Here is a 17,489-nt window from a genome sequence, read left to right as displayed (position 1 = left end):
CATCTGTGTCATCTGTACCTCCATTTATGATACCTTCCCAGAGAGAGCAATTAGGATAGCAGTTGTGGCTGGGGTTTCAGTTTATATCCGAAACTACATATACGTCTGCGAAAAAAGGTTGTGTAATTACGTACCTGTGTGTGTGTGTGTGTGTGTGTGTGTAAAGCTTTTCAAAAGGGGGAAATATGGATATTATGTATGATTAAGTTTCATAGGTTTTTTTAAGACTTCTAGAGAGCTGTGTATTTTAAGTTGGATTGTTCAGTTAAACAGTGACTGCTGCTGAATATTAGGCTATGCTTAAAGCACTTAAGTCCTGACCCCATAAACAGTCACTCCTTTTTCATTTGAGTGAGCATTTGCAGGATTGGGCTCATTCCCACATCCAAGAATTTAGTGACCAAAGTCCTATTCACTTAAATATGAGCACTAAAGCCCTAAAGCCCCATTGCATAGAGTTTCATATTAAATGAACTTGTCTGTTTCTTATCTTGTTTGTGTCATTCAGTAACGCTCCTTTGAAATCTATCTTTACTGCTTTGTTTTTACTTTATTACTACTATTCAGGTTTAATTTGAAAATAATGTCTGAGTGATTCCTCCTTTCTCCCTCTTACAATATAAGTCTTTCTTGTCTTTTTATTGCTGAAATATAAAACATTTGCTAGCTATAATTCTTAAGACTAATATATAGAATGCATAATACTAAAATATACCTGGAAGTGAAATTTAGTGTCTATAAATCAATTAAACTATTGCACAGAAAATAATTAGATGTATATGCCCAGCCCTTCCAAACATTTATTTTGTTTCCAAAATAATTGTTCATATATCAATATACTTTTCCTTTTCTGATTTTCTGCAGAAAACAGAGATATGTGTGCTAGATATTTTCACAACTGTGCCATGAATAAGAGGTTTTTTCCTGAAATAATCTAGAAGGAAGAAAATTGAAGGTGAGCGTAAAAAGTAAACAATATAGATGTTGCAGTATGTTTCATTAAGCAAGCATGCAAAGCATTTTATTAATCAGGTGATTTAGTAAAAAAATGAGTATACTACCTCTTTAAAAGTTCAATAACATCCAGGTATGCTGGGATATTAGTAAAAGTGTTGACCAAGCAGAATGTGACTAGACAAATGTCTTCTCATTGTGTGAAGCATGAAGGCCATGATAGATGATTTCAAACAACAAAGCGCAGCCACTGAGACAAAATTAGTGTTGTTTTAATTACCAGTGTCTGTAATGTTATCTATCCATAACTGTCTTGAAATAGACTGTCAACGGAAAGAGACTTGAGCTAATATGTCCATGCGGTATTTCTTATCTTTCTTAAGTCACAACAGTGTGCTTTAAAAAAATGTTTAAAGCTTTGTTTGAAACATTTTTTTTTTTTTGCTATAAGTAAATGTTCCTTGTTTTAACAGAAGTGCCTTTATCTTTCTTTCTAAGAGAGGAAGCAAGCACTTCTTATTAAATGCTATTTGGAGGTCAGGGTAATGGGTAGAAAATGGAACTTGGCCTGCCATTCTTCAACTAAAGTTTATACTCTGTGAGCTGTGTTTTTTGTCAATCACAAATAGTGTTATGACACTAATAGTAAAGAAGATTCTTTATTTTTGAAATATCCTTGAGCTGAGATAGGTTATTCTTCATATATTAGTAGGTATGTATATTGGGAAGATAAAGTATTCCTTACTTTCTGGGCTTGCAAGAGATGAAAGATAGGCCAGCTTTTGAAAATGGTCTGTATGGCACATGCTACAAATGAGCAGGGAAAGCAATCGAGCTAATAGATTACAGTAATTATCCAATCTTTGGCTAGTTTGTATTGGCAAACTATAAATACAGTACACATTAGAACAAGGTGCTTACAGAATGTACATGAAAGGTCAATGTAATTTGCAAGTTGCTAGTCATTAGAATATGCTAAAAACCATTGCTTCAGGGCTCAGATTTTAATGATGAATACATTGATTATTAAGTAGCAGAGGAAAAATGTACCAAAGCTACTGTAGTGTAATGATAGGTCGGTTTATTTTGGGAAGGAAATCAACTAAGCTTCAGAATGCATGCATTGAGAAATATAATTGCAGCGAGGAAAATTCCTCAGAGGAGCTTGGCACATATTAAAAGCAAAAACTTGAGACATGTTTGTGATAAGATTACTAATAAATCTCTGGTAAGTCTTAGACTCCTGACAATAACACAGCAACAGAGCACTTCATCTTCTCTGTGCTTTAGAATTTAAGATCGGTCACAAACAATCTAAATTACGACTGATACTAGGCAGATGCAGTGCTGCGCTGTGTTGCTCATCATAAATCTCCTGTTCCTTATATGCAAATTAAACTCCATTTTAAAAGATAATTTTTCACATGCTGATCGCCTTTATTTGTGAAATGCTAGAGATTCTTAATGTTAGGGGAACCATCTCTGGAGTTCAGTGTTACCATTGCAGGGGGAAGGAGAAAAGGAGGGCCTGTAATTTGGAATAGTTCAAACATCAGTGGATGGGATACTTCAAATAACTTATTAAAGTTAGTCACAGCAGTAATACTGCTTATAGTTTAGTTATGGCCTTGTTTTCTTCAGCAGCTGCTTGAGCAACTTATCTTTGGCTTTAAAGGTCTGCCTTGTTTATATCAAATCCTCAAGGTTCTTTAACTCTTACAACAGGAGATCGGAATATTACCATGCTATGTTTAGAAAAAAAAACATTTGTCTTAAGTACCAAACCTAAAAAACCTCCAGCTGTTTGCTATAGGGAGATTTAAAACACTTGATAGCAAGTTTATCTCCTTCTTCATATTTTGTAAACACACCCACCCACCCACCCACATGTATACGGTAAATAACTGCAGCACAGGTACTATCAAAATGGCCCTTAATCTTAAAGTAAATGGTTCTTGTATTCTGAAACCTAAAAACATGTAAAAGGGGACTGTCTGCATACATGGCAGGGGAAAATGCATGTTAATAACTTCTTGGGGAAATAAACACAATCCATGCTTATGAAAAGATGTATTTAAAATACACTGCGGAATCATAACTGGATCTATTTAGAGAGAGTTAAAAGATATAATATGAAGGTAGAAGTTTCAACTTTTATCTTAGTGTATCACTTTGTCAAAAACCACCACACACTTGGTAGGGATGACAATCTTCTTCAAAGAAGACCCAGGCTAAAGTGAAACAAGCTACAAGTTCAGTACAGCTTTAGACCCGGAAGAGGGGAGGGTGGATAGAATTAAGAAGCAATTAGCAGAACATTAGTCATCTGGTGTAAATTGGTGTAGTTCCATTGTCACTACTGATTTACCCCAGCTGAGAATCTGGTCTGCTTAACCTATTTTGGTCTGTGGTTAATAGATGAGTTTTAAGTCAGCTGTTCTAAATTTTTCATATTTTACAGAAGCCAAAAGGAATTGTGATTTTAAGCCAAGATTTTGGAAGTCACAATGTGCGACAAGCAGAACGCTAGAAAACTTTACACAATACTAAAAGGAAAAAAACATATGCTGAAATGGAAAGCTCACTGAAATCAATGAAAGTTTTGCCTGAGTAATGACTGTAGGATCATGCCCACCATATATAGTTCTTCATGCGTTCAGTTTGTGGTAAAACTTGCACATGCTCCACACAAAGTTTGAGGACTGTGATGGCTTTAAGTGTGTTCCGCCTTTCTTGGGTTTTTCATTTTCTCTCAAAACTTCTTGGTAAATTGCTCTGCTTTAGAAACAGTGGTAGTGTTGCTAAAATATAAGATTCTCCACACTCAAGCTTGTTTTTGGAAGCAAACGCGGTTTATAGGGCTCACTGAGTGTTTGTTGTTGAATGTCCAGTTGAGCTGAACTTGTGGCAACAGCCAGTAAACAAAAATTCATATTCAAAAGAAAATGAGCAGGCTTTTTAGTTCCCTAGTTCCTTATCTGCCCTACTGAAACAGATACTATAGTACAATGATGTGAATTCATCAGAATGTGCATTAAGGGGCAACACTACACCAGGGTAAGGACATAAATATATTTTACAATTCTTAGCTCCCTATCATAAGAATAGTTCATGAGTGGATGTAAATTTACAACAGGTGCTTATCAAATGTGAAAATGCTTGCAAATCAGAAACAAACATTGGGACCATAAACATATTTCAAGATAGTCATGCAGAAGAATCTGTTTGGTAGTAAGCAAGGATGTTGTTCTTCTTTAGTTTCTACATGAAGTAGCTTGAGCTATTATTGCATGTAGAGAATTATAACATCTGTGAATCAGATCACTCTATAAAATGAAAACTAAGAGGGTTCAGAAATAAATTGTAATATTTTATTAAACATATAATTATGTAAAGCTATGTAGAAATGAACAAACAACATAATGGAAAGTACTATAAAGAGAATATCTAGTTAATTTTGTTTTTAATTGTACTGCTTTGCTCGACACTCATGTGAAATATACTCTATTAATCTTCTACTCTAAGGATTTTAAAATATGGTTGAAAAAATATTGAACTGTGCTTGTCCTAGATAATAAAACATTGGTTGTTTCTCTAAGGAAAAAATAAGTTTTCTTCAGCACTACCAGTAATCGTTATGTAAGTTCCAGACATAACTATGATTTGTGTGTATGTCCTGATTTTCAGCATTTTACTACGCTAAAATAAAACCCCATAAAATCTTTTGAGTTTGACTGTAAGATGCACTTGTTGTACAGACAGTAATTAGCCTGTTACAGAGATATTAATTAACATGTTAGAAATGTTTTCTTTATTAATGAGAAATTCACACATTCTATTTAAATTAATTTGTATAGTTTAAAATTAATTTATTGTGGCCTTCGATGACCTCAAATCTACTAAGACAAAGCTGGAGTATTGTACTAACTGTTAAACCATTCATTAAACATTTTATGCAAATAGTGTTTGTTTATAAACAAATTAACTGCAAGGATTTTCAAAACAGGTGCTGTGTTGTGAATGCGTACTAAATGATGTGGTACTGAAAGAATTAATTAGACCTTCAGATGTAATTAGTTGCAATAATTTGCGTGATTAGCGGCTTGGTTAAGGAGTAAGACACACACATTGTAATGCATGGAAGAGTCACTGCAGTAGCTTTGTCTTTCATATGGTGAAGATGAGATTTCCCCATGTTTAGGAAATTTTTCAAAAAATTGCTGACATCGCTGGAGTTAATTGCCAAGTATCCTGTAGGGGGTAATGTTTTTTTTTTCCCCTTGGCTTGTTGCAAGGCATATCCACTGGAAGCAATATAGTTTGTTTGCACCTCAATGAATTTTTAAAACAGAAAGTTGTTAACCCTAGATCTTCAAGTCCCCAGAGGAAGTGATGATACTTAATATGTTCAGGGTTAAAAGATAGAACACAATTATTATAAGCAAAATGAAACTGGTCCTGCATTTCACAATCAGTTCTTTATACTCAAGTAATAATTATTCCCCCGCATTGCAGACATACTTCTCATTTTCCACCTACATATCAGCCAATGCAGTGAACAGTTAGACATGATTCCCTGCCGTTGAAGGGGCCTCAGGCTTTGGTGAACCTCAGTCTCTCCTGTTCTCGGCCTTGGGCACGTACTAGTTTAGTGTTCTGTGGGCTGCAATTCTTTGGTCTTATTTTGGGTGTTGGGTTTACTGTGTGGGTGGTGTTGGCCTGTGATATACAGGAGGTCAGATGAGATGAACTAGTGGTCCCTCTTGGCCTTCAACTCTATGACAATGTATACTAGGAATAATCCCTTTGACACTGGTAATTGTCATCATTGATAGATTATTTTTATGATTAGTGATACTTAAAGTTATGATGATTACATTCCTGGTTACTGTAAATCTACAGTACCTTTGTGACTAATAAGACTGCATCAAAATAGTGACTTGATTCCCAGGGTCAATATAGAGGGCAGGTTTGAAGTAAAGGAGTATAGAAAATTTCTTGATCTTCGTTGTGTTGCACATTGGTTTGTGAAGGTGGATTGACAGTAAACCACAAGAAATCTGTATTATGTGGTCACTGGTGAGAGCCTCCAGTAGGCTGTGATTTTAAAAGAAAAGGCTAAAGATCTTGTGCCTTCAAACATCAAGGAAGTGTAGTAACAGGGAAATAATTCACACTTTGACATAGTTTATTGTTATGAGGGTATATTCAAAAAACTACTATAAACAGTTTGAAGCAATCACAAATGCTTATTTTGAAAGAACAGATATGGTGTCTGTCTACTGGTATAATGCAGGGGGAAGCTTCCCAGATAAAATGAAATGAGAACATATAGAGGAGGGGCAACTTTTCACTATATTAGGTCCTATGAAACCAGTGACGTGAAAATTAACTGAGCATGAAGTGCACTGTTAGTGTAACCCACTGGTGAGTGTTTGTTAGAGTTCTCCCTCTATGCTCAGTCCACAGGGGATTTTAGTTCATTACAGCTCCAGCTAGAGAGCCTTGGCTTTTAGATCAACTTGCAGCAGCTCATGATTTTAGCTTTGGATGGCCCTCGTTCACTCCCTGATGTGTTGTCCAAGATGACCGCAGTTACATTAACACTTCAGTGATCTCTGTTGTGGAACAAAATGCTCCCAGAGAAGGTGATTCTTAGACACACTGTCTTGTTGGAAACTAGGCCCAGGTGTAATTACCAATCTGTTTGCATATCTTTCCAGTAGTAAAGTCCCAACCAGACCTTCTCTGAGAGTCTGACATCAGCAGCAAGGCCAAGCAGGATAATCAGCATGTGGCTTTAGCTAAATGGTGTCCAAAGTCATATTCTACGTAGCTCAGTGACTGGGAAATATTAGTGATCATCTACAACATGGGAGTAAAAACCAGGTTTTGTTTTGAAAAACCAATGTGAAATTTGGTTGTTCGAGAGCGAGGACACAATAGGAAGTCCATGACTTACTTTCTGCTGCAGGGAGGCTGTTTGCAATCTTACCATCTTTGTATGAAAAGCATAGAGGGAAAATGGAATAAAATAAATATTGAAAATGACAAAACTTGAACAAAAACATCATTAACTACTGCACAGCTGTTGTGTGTCTGCTGTCTCAGGGGTTGCCTTTAATTACTAGGGATGAAGTTGGCTATCATTGGTTCCTTGGATGCCTTGCAATTGGTTTATTTTCAAAGGAGTTCTTGTTCTTTCTATATATGTTGTAATAGAATGTGCAGCTGTTAAAGTTTCAAAGAAGAAATAATTATTGTAGTCCTGGAGAGATTGAAGATCACTTGACAGAACTAACGGGATCCACTTGACTGAATGTTTTTTTTTTCTTCTTTCTGTAGTCTGTTTAATTCAGTTCACTTTCATTTTAAGTGTGATGTTTGCAAAGCAGTCTTTAAAATAGGCTTTTCTGTATTGTGTTTGAATTTGAACAAAATTAACATTTGTATGTCATCAGTAGCTGCAATGCATAGCTCAAGGCAATGAAGGATGGAAAGTCAAAGAACATGGGAAGTTTGATTAAAATGAATAAGTAATGGAAGGTCTTAAAGATGGACACTTATAGCCTGCTCACTAATTTATTTGTATTCTGTTCTTGCAACAAAGGAAACTAATTTCATTCCAACTTTAGAAATCAGGTTTTAAAGATGAAAGTGCAAAATAAAATTAACTCAGATTTGGTTTAAGATATTGTAGAACAGCTGTTCTCCAACTTTCTATTCTGTGGCCCTCTTCATACCAGAGTGGCACTCAGGTACTGTCGAGATGGATATGTTAGATAAACCTTATATGAAGATATCATCTGGACCACATTCTCACTCCCATGGCCTTAGCACCAAATCTGGGGGCTCCCTTAGGTTTTATGTTTCTTTTACCCTTGAGGGCATGAGTGAGGGCAGTCTGGCCTCATGCTCTTACTGGCTGCTGTGCATGCCATACTATGCCTACTACAATTAAATATTACCCACTGACTATTCTAGACAGTATCTTTTTGAGTGTTTTCGGTGAAGGAACTTTCTGTTTGCTATGCATTTGTGTGTCTCCATCTCTTCACATAATACCCATTTGTTAATGTTTGTCTAATAGAGTTGCCTAAATTGCAAGGCCTTTGTCTTGAACACTCTGATACGCTTTTGTAGTGTTTGTTTCTTGGGACCTGCTCTGGCATTTTGGCATCTACACAGGTACTCATTTTTTGATACACTGGTACTAGCCATGATATTCTTGATCCATTTGGGTGCATCCACATGGCTCTCTCTTTGGTCCTTCAGCATCTAAGTTGCCTCTCTTTTTCTCAGGAGACCTGTGTGAATAACTGATTTTTTGGTTTAGCAGGCAAACTGAAGAATTAATTTAAAAATAAATTTACTCTCAGGTTGACCCGAACTAACAGAGACCACTAAGCAATGGTCCTCAGAGCTAGCACAGCCCGTGCTAGGGCAGACCCGGGCCTATCCACATCTGAGTTCAGTGGGGCAACTTGCTGATCAAAGTACAATCAACCTGCTGATCAACTTGCTGATCCCAGTACAATTACCTTTGAAGCCAAACTGCCAGGTGTTGACTCTTTGAGTTCTTGACATCTTTAGTTAGTAGCAGAGGATAAAGGGTCATAATCCCTCATCTGACTTTGCATCTGCAAATCACTTAATTAAACAACTGCATTTTGATATTTGGGTTGCATATTGTTCACAGCCACTAAACTCTTCCTGCAGAATTGTAGAGGGGAACTTAGAAGGATGTTTCATTTTTACAAAATCTGGCCCAAACTTGAAAGTTTATTTTCAGAATCTCTTCCCCCTTGTAACCTTTTTTCAAGCTATTTACTTGTATGGTTTTTCTTTGGGTTTTTTTTTTGGGGGGGGGGGGGGCGGGGAAGGAGGGTTGAGGGAAAGGTTGGAGAAGGCTTGGTGAATATTTATTTTGGCCTATTCTTCTATAGTGTAATGGTTTTTGTATTTCAGTTCTTGCAATAGACATCCAGATTGCAAAATGGGCACCTACAGATATTTTTATAAATTTCAGGAAATAATAATTTATGTCTTAGAATTAACCTGGGGCTTCTGAGATGGGAAAATTCTATTGCCTGTTTGTGTGGAGAAGCCAAAGCTCTAGTACAGTGATGAATGTAACATACCTACTTGAATCCATGGCTGTTTCTTTCAGCATAAATATTTAGTGCCAAAGAGACAATGCATCTAGCTAAAGGGTGGTGCATCTTAAAAATGACACTGAGCTAGTAAAATGGTTAATGCCAACACTGTTCTTCAAAAAGATCTTTAATATTAACAAAATATGAGGCTTCAGGTGAAGCTCTTATTTGAAGGATGGCATCGAGGGCACTACTTCATCATCTTTTTAGTGAAAGACAACCTTGACGGTGGGGGTACAAGGTGGAGGAATCACTTCTCAGATTTCTCTAGTGTTCTCTGATGCCTCTTTTCCAGACTTTTCCCCCTCTGCAATCCTCTCTCTCGTGGTGGTGGTTCACCTTTTGAAGGATGTTATCTCTATACATCCCTGTCTTTTACCAGTGTATTGTAGTAAATATCCCAGGACTTCATTGTACACTAAACAAATCCCAGAGAGTTGTACAACAGGTGTATATGGCTATTAATTGTAGCACGTGTACAATGCTGCATTTTTTCAGTGCATTCCCTTATTAATTCTCACAATAACCTTGTGAGGTGAACATGTACTTCTTATTATTCCCATTTTACAGAGGGGAAATGTGCAGGACAGGTGTCCCCTCAAGTCCCTTCCAGACCCTGCTTCAGGTCCTTATACCGTCTTTATCTTTCCCTCCCTCCCAACCCCCTGCACCACCTAGCAGATGCCTAAGGCATTCCTTGGAGCAAACAAACAAAAGAAAAGTCCTCTCCCTTCTTTTTTCCCATAGGGAATAGGGTAGTCTGTGGGAAAACAAAGAGAAGTAAAGGTGACCTGAAACACAGGCAGTCTTTCTGGGTCAGCCCTTTGGGCTGAGTCTAAATGGGTCTAGCTCCAGCCCCTCCTTGTGGGGTGTACTGCACACAATTGCAGAGGTGGAGTAATTATGCTGATAGGAAAAGGATGGGAGAGTGATAGCTTAGTGGTTTGAGCATTGGCCTGCTAAACCTAGGGTTGTGAGTTCAATCCTTGAGGGGGCCATTTAGGGATCTGGGCCTGTCATAAATATAAAGGGAAGGGTAACCACCTTTCTGTATACAGAACTATAAAATCCCTCTTGGCCAGAGGCAAAACCCTTTCACCTGTAAAGGGTTAAGAAGCTAAGACAACCTCGCTGGCACCTGACCAAAATGACCAATGAGGACACAAGATACTTTCAAAGCTGGGGTGGGGGTGGGGGGGAGGAACAAAGGCTCTGTCTGTCTATGTGATGCTTTTGCTGGGACCAGATCTGGAATGCTCTTCAGAACTCCTGTAAAAAGTTAGTAAGCAATCTAGCTAGAAATGCATTAGATTTTCTTTTGTTTAATGGCTGGTAAAATAGCTGTGCTGAATGGAATGTATATTCCTGTTTTTGTGTGTTTTTGTAACTTAGGGCTTTGCCTAGACGGATTCTCTATGTTTTGAATCTGATTATCCTGTAAGGTATTTACCATCCTGATTTTACAGAGGTGATTCTTTTACTTTTTTCTTTAATTAAAATTCTTCTTTTAAGAACCTGATTGCTTTTTCATTGTTCTTAAGATCCAAGGGTTTGGGTCTGTGTTTACCTATGCAAATTGGTGAGGATTTTTATCAAGCCTTCCCCAGGAAAGGGGGTGTAGGGCTTGGGGGGATATTTTGGATGGAAGACATCTCCAAGTGGGCTCTTTCCCTGTTCTTTGTTTAACACGCTTGGTGGTGGCAGCATAGGGTTCAAGGACAAGGCAAAGTTTGTACCTTGAGGAAGTTTTTAACCTAAACTGGTAAGAATAAGCTTAGGGGGTCTTTCATGCAGATCCCCACATCTGTACCCTAGAGTTCAGAGTGGGGAAGGAACCTTGACAGGGGCAAAAATTGGGGATTGGTCCTGCTTTGAGCAGAGGGTTGGACTAGATGACCTCCCTTCCAACCCTGATATTCTATGATTCTATGAAAGCACTTTCCTGTTGGCATAAAATGTCTTTGCCAGATGTGCTACAGTAGCACAGCTGCATTGGTGCAGCTGTGCCGATGTAGTGCCGTAGTATAGAATTGCTCTAAGATAGATCAACCTTACTTTTTCTGTATGGACAGTGTGTGTATCTAATACACTATAAACAGTGGACCCTTCTTTTGCTGAAACATAGTTTATGAAGTAAAATGAAACCCTACATTATTTATATGCATTGCAATGTTCAAACTGCAGTTCTGGTTATAGTGTGCTTAACTCTCAGATAAGTTGCCTGTTTAAAGAAAAGAATTTCCTGTAAGAGAAGTCCACGGTAAGTGCCAGTCTCTGTGATGCCACTTACCTGCCGTCACTGATAGTGTGTTTACACTGAATGTGTATACATATGGCACCACCTGAAATCTACCACTGTGTCATAAATATCAGACATATACGTGCATGTTCCTGCCCTCCTGGACTCTGCCATAAGAACAAGATTTCATGTTCAGAATGCTGCTGCTTTCAAACAATCATACGAATAAATTCTGCCAGTTGAAATGAGTATATGAGAAGGGCTTTAATGCCGTTTGTTCAAGTGCCTTGACAGCATTGGTCTTATAAACTCTCACATAGTGTGCAACACAGGGATCTTGTCTAGGCTAGATTTTTTTTCCCTTCTCAATCCTTGCTAATGAATTAGCATTAGAATTAGCAATGGTTAGCGCCAATAGGAGTAGAACTTGTGAGAGAACTAGCGAAGCCACGGTGCCAGCAGCTGCTGGTGTTTTAACCACCGTGTCATCTTGACCTGCTTTCAGTAAGGGCAGATGGTGGTGTGGTTAAAATGACAGCGGCGGTGCTGCTCTGAACTAGCCCTCTCACTGTTTCTTCTACCAGTATAGCTGCCATGGTGGGAAGTTTTATCCAAATATGGCCAGTATAGTCCTCCCCAGAATGTGAGAGATTGTTGCCTCCAGCACATTTGTGAGTGGCAGCTTTGTGTGGGCCCAAGGAAGGTTAAATACTAGATATACTAGTACTCTCTGTACTAAGTCTCCACGTTCTTGTGAGAGCAAAAAAGCACAAGATAAAAAGGGGGCAGGGCATGGATGGGGAGTGGATATGACTGAGAAGACATGAGCTTGTGTGTGCTCCTTATAATGCAAATGAACCACTCAACCACTCCTGCACTTCTGAGGCCTTACTTCTGCTACCAGGAATAATTTGGCAGCTGTGCAGCAGCGCTCTCAGTAACACAAGGTTTCTTTGCCTCGATCTACCTGTTCTGCTCACCACTTTCTCACCTTGTACTTGGGTGCATGCATTATACTGCAGGATCAAGCCTGACAGATGATGAAGTAGCCTTACTACTGATTTGTGACCTATGGCAGATGCAAACTGCTGCTGGTGAATAGCAGTGACACAGAACCCTTCCTTCAGCTTTAAAGGTATTAGAATACAGCTGCTTTTTATATTGTTTTCAAAAATAGGGATCCTTGTTTTGTTTTACTTTGATATTGTGCACAATATCAGGAGTTAGTTGCCTTACTATATTTGAAAATAATTGAATCATAATGACAGCTTATGTTTACACTGTGTGGGGCCTTTTATCAGAAGATCCCAAAGTGCTATGTGAACTGTGTTAATGTTATATAATGCACTGTTGGGTGAATGAGCTATGTGCATGTTATAGCAAAATAGATTTTTCACTTTCCTGGGAAGGAGAGGGATGAAGTCTAACAGCACCTGCTCATTGTCTGGCTACACCGAAAGGAGGACAAGAGACATGTGACGTGGGTTTAATCAGGCTGCAACTTTATTATTAGATGTCTGGGATTACCTGGCAGATAAAAGTGTACAGTGCAGGTAACCCCATGTTTATTCCATAATTACCTGGGGGGCTTTTACCAGCTCCCCCTCTTTTTCCATCCAGGTTCCTCCAGCAAATCCATTGCTGGGACCTTACCATCCATCCCCCCACCCCGCTTCGTAGGAGAGTGAAGGGGGCTATAATAATGGGGGTTGGCTCTCTGCCATACCAATCATAGAAACCAGCTTCATGTAAAAGGGAGGGTTAAGGCACAGGGCTGCTCCTTTTAAGCCCCTCATTCCCAGGGGATGAGTCAGCAACCACGCTGTCCCTTTTTGCAGCGGTTTTCATCTCCCCTTTTCCCCAAGCCATAAAGCACAGTTGGGAGTGCTCCTCTGGGAAAGAGCAGGCGCACAGGGACAGTTTCAGTGCATCACACTGATATCTATGCATTTGGTATCCCCTCTGAAACTTCTCCCCAATGTGACTCATTCAACCCTTTGTGCCTTTTTCACCAGACATGCAGGTCTACATTCTCAAAAGTGACTGCTGGTTTTGAGTGCCTCAATTTTTGGGTTCTGACTTGACACCATAAAGGAAGACTTTTTAACAAGCAGGTCCTTTTAAGATGTCTCAAGCACCCAGATTCACAAGCTACTTTTAGCTATTGCAGTCTCCACTAAAAAACCCACAGTTACATAGTGATATCCGAGAGAATGCAGTTATTTCCCATACTCGCCTTATCAACATACTGGGGCATTGGTTCAGCCCAGATGCAGAAGGATCAGTGTGACTGGGTAATGAAAAGAGGACTCTTCCTGCAACATCAGGGTTTCCCTTGGAGATCTTCTGTCCAAGTAAGTCCTGACTAGATCCAACCATGCAAAGATAAGATCTGAAGGAAACCAAGCCGGAGGTGGTATGGCTTCGGGCTGTAGCAGTGTAAAGTACTTAAGATTACTTTTTTACTAATGTGGTTGTTTTTTATGTACATTTTTGACCTAATTTTCTACATGGAAGAGTATTTAAAAAACTATTGCTTGACAAAATAACCACAGGCTTTTCCTACATATGCCAAATAAAACCTATATTAGAACATTTTAAAATTTCTTCTATATAATTAAATTTTTGAACAGTACTTCTAGAAAGTAATATGATTATTATAAATTTGGTATTTATATGCAACCTGATTAATCCCTTTGACTACAGTGGGATTGCAAGAGGTATAAGTCAACAACACAGAATTTTGCCCACTGTAATGATAATATTCTAGTTAGGTTCTTATACCAAACTCACTGCCATGGTAACTGAGCACCTTATGTCCTAATGGAATTAATAATGTCCAATATTAAAGTGTATATATTCTGCTGATAAACATTTTATTTTTGTACCATTTTTATATTGCTATAAATATTTTGTATCTCAGAAATAAAGTGTTTGCTAAGTTGAGATCATAATTTTTGTGAGCTAAATTTGCTTTGGATGATAGGCAAATCATAGGCTACAATATGTGATCAAACAGCAATATGGAAAGCTTAAATAGAATGCGCCCTAAGGACAAAGGCTGGTTAAAACTATGGGGGATAGAATAAATGGGAGTTTTAGTAAAGCTATCTCTGATTCCAACAGATAAATTATGCTCTGCCTTTTTTGTATCTCTTTGGGACTGTACTACATAAATTATGACCAAATATAATTTAGGCTATCAGCCTATATTTCTGAACATCCATCTTGTACATTTTAAGTACAAAATTACCATTTTGCAGAAGTATAAAATTGAGACAAATTTTTTTTCATCTGTGCATTTAACTTCTGCATACTTTATAGCAGCTAAAGGGTTAGAGAGGACCTCATTACTATCCAGAGGGTGATGTTAGCCAGATGACTGTATAACTGTATTAAGATCTACATAAACGTGAATAAAGTTCAAGGGACAGTGGGATGTAGAATTATATATTCTTTTATAATGGAGATGTACTGTGACTTAAAATCATAAGTCTCATGCTTTTCTGAATAAAAATAGCTGTTTGTAAATCCAAACTTCTTACTGATTAAAAATTAGTTTTAAAAATTAAATTTAAAATGCCTTTTAAAATATGGTTGCAGTCAAATTGTACACGTTTTGAAATACATGAAGTCTACCAGAGTACAGGCCTTCAACACATCATATAAGTTCCCAAGTTGCATTTGATCTCCAGTGTTTGTGTGTGTGTGTATATGTGAATAAAACAATGATCCTAAAGAACCTTATTTGCCATCACTCAAGCACCACATACTGTGTCCCTGATTTGCGTGTAAATTGAAATGAGAAAGCTGTATAATTCATTTCTCCATTCAAATGTTGTGATGTTGGTACGATACTTGGCTTTCAAAAATTAGGATGCTTCTTATGGCTATTTCCATTTGGTTAGGGGTATGCGTATATCTTCCAGAGACGATGGAATATGGAAAGAGGAAGAAACTTCTTCTTTGAGAAACAGGTTTCATAAATTATTTTTTTGATAAAGGACCACAATTTGAGGCTGACCCAAGATAGCTTTAAATAATATGCCAACTATTTACACTGCATATTACTAGAAGAGTTTTTTGATTCATACTAATGGGGAACAACCCCTCTAGGCTTCACATAACCTTTTCCACACAATCACAACAAGAAACATTTAACATTCCTGCAGACGCACAAAATGAGTACACCTGCAAAATGCAAGGGGTCAAAATGCATGACACAGTGGGTGTTTGCATAAGGATGAGTGAAGTTGATTAGCTTAGTTTAGAATTCACATGAACATCATGGCTTTGAGAGTTCAGTTCAAACTTACATGTCATGTGTTCACATTCTTCCCTGAAAACAGCGAGAGAGAAAAAATCAAATGTAAAAGTACAGTTAAAAATGAAGCAGAGAAGAAGTAGAAGGAAATACATACAAAGACTAAAAAGGGAAAAGGAATAAAATATAACAAAAAAAGCCCATATATTTTTCTGCTGCATGTATCCAATCCATTTCTGGGCGTTGCACATGTGTATAGGGATGATCATTAAGATGTGTACCTCATATCCAGTTAACGTTCCATTTAAAGCAACTAGCATTCCTCTGTAATCCTGGCTTTCCAGTACTCTCTATGGTAAGTATAAGGAATTCTGAAACAACAGCAATAGTATGAATTGCTTATTAAGATTTTAATGGCAATCACTGTAATTGGTGCGCAATTAGTTAAGTACAGCAGTTCTCAAACTGTGGGTTGGGACCCTGTTTTAATGGGGTCACCAGGACTGCTGTTAGACTTGCTGGGGCCCAGGGCCGAAGCCTGAGCCCCACCACCTGGGTCTGAAGCCAGAGGGCATCAGCCCTGGCCTAACAGGGTTCAGGCTTCAGCTTCAGCCCTGGGCAGCAGGTATCAGGTTACAGGCTCCCTGCCCAGGGCTGAAGACCTTGGGCTTGGGCTTTGCTCCCCTCCCCTGCCTGGGGCGGTGGAGCTTGGGCTTTGGCCCCCCCCGACCCGGGGCAGCAGGGCTCAGGTGGGCTCATGCTTTGGTCCCTCCTTGTGGGGTTGTGTAGTAATTTTTGTTGTCAGAAGGGGCTCGTGGTGCAATGAAGTTTAAGAACCTGTGGTCTAGTATCTAGGGCACCTACAAATACTTGTCACCTTAGCTTTTGTAGGGAAAGGGTGTTCCCATTTCCCCCCCCCACTAGAAAAGGTGTTTAAAAAATTAAAGTGGGAGAAAGGACTTCTTTCTCAATTAATTTTTTTCACATTTCTCCAGTTTAAAAAGGTAAATAAATAAGTGTGAGTGGTTCCCCCCCATTTTTCTAACAGTTTTTTTTACTTTTTCCAACCTTTTCCAGTAGGGAATAAAGTAACAAGGGGAAGAGTGTTTCCCCTCCATTTTCTGACTCCTCCCTTTTTTTCCAGTGGACCAATTACTTTAGAGATCACTTCCATGCTACATGACAACTGTGATCCCAGTTATTTATGAGCTCATCTTTTCTGGCAGCAGCTGAGATCCTTTTTCGGTTTATGTGATATATTAGAAACACCTGTAATTACACAGTACGTCTACCACAATATAGTCTCCATCAGCGGAGGAACAGTTACTTCCTATTTCTGCTACAGCTTCTACTGCTGTTTCTAGAGCTGATTATTCCTATGCTTTGAAAATTCTGACTTACAAAGGCTACCTTCTAAAAGCTCTATTTGAGGTCATGCTGTTTGGGGTTGGGATGGTGGTGGAAGAGGATGATCTAGGTTACATTATATTTTTACAAGCGCTTCTTGTAAGTAATCAATCAGAGTGTATGTTTGGGGCAAGTTTTCCTTTTAAAACATGGGCTTTTGAAACAATAATATGCATGCCTGAATCTGGACTAGGTCTGTGCTCTGATAGGGTTAACTTTTGTTTGAGTCATTACTGAGTTATTTCATGTTCTCCTGTTTAGTTCAGAGACCGTTCAGCTCAGGATGTGTAACATTTATCTGTCTAAAATTAAAAGGAAATGAAAGAGAGATTTATTAGTGCTTGTTTCTTGGAGATGGTACTCCATATTCAGATTGGTTGGTTGATTGAGGATAAAAGGCTTGCATAAGGATGTTGCATTGTACTAGTCAGCTATTACCAGAAGTGCTGCCCTGAATGCTGCTGACTTA

The 17,489-nt window shown here is 38.4% G+C and overlaps 1 long non-coding RNA gene across 1 annotated transcript in view; it reads left to right on the top strand.

The window, feature by feature from the left end:
• Positions 1–863: 863 nt before the first annotated feature.
• Positions 864–17,489, top strand: part of LOC141996567 (uncharacterized) — a 102,285-nt gene continuing 85,659 nt past the window's right edge. The window contains exon 1 of the long non-coding RNA XR_012641564.1: positions 864–955. This is a non-coding gene — a long non-coding RNA (uncharacterized LOC141996567). The remainder of the gene's footprint in view (positions 956–17,489) is intronic.

The sequence above is a fragment of the Natator depressus genome, chromosome 12, assembly GCF_965152275.1.
Source record: "Natator depressus isolate rNatDep1 chromosome 12, rNatDep2.hap1, whole genome shotgun sequence".
Classification (NCBI taxonomy): domain Eukaryota; kingdom Metazoa; phylum Chordata; order Testudines; family Cheloniidae; genus Natator; species Natator depressus.
This window is presented reverse-complemented; position numbering and strand designations above follow the sequence as displayed.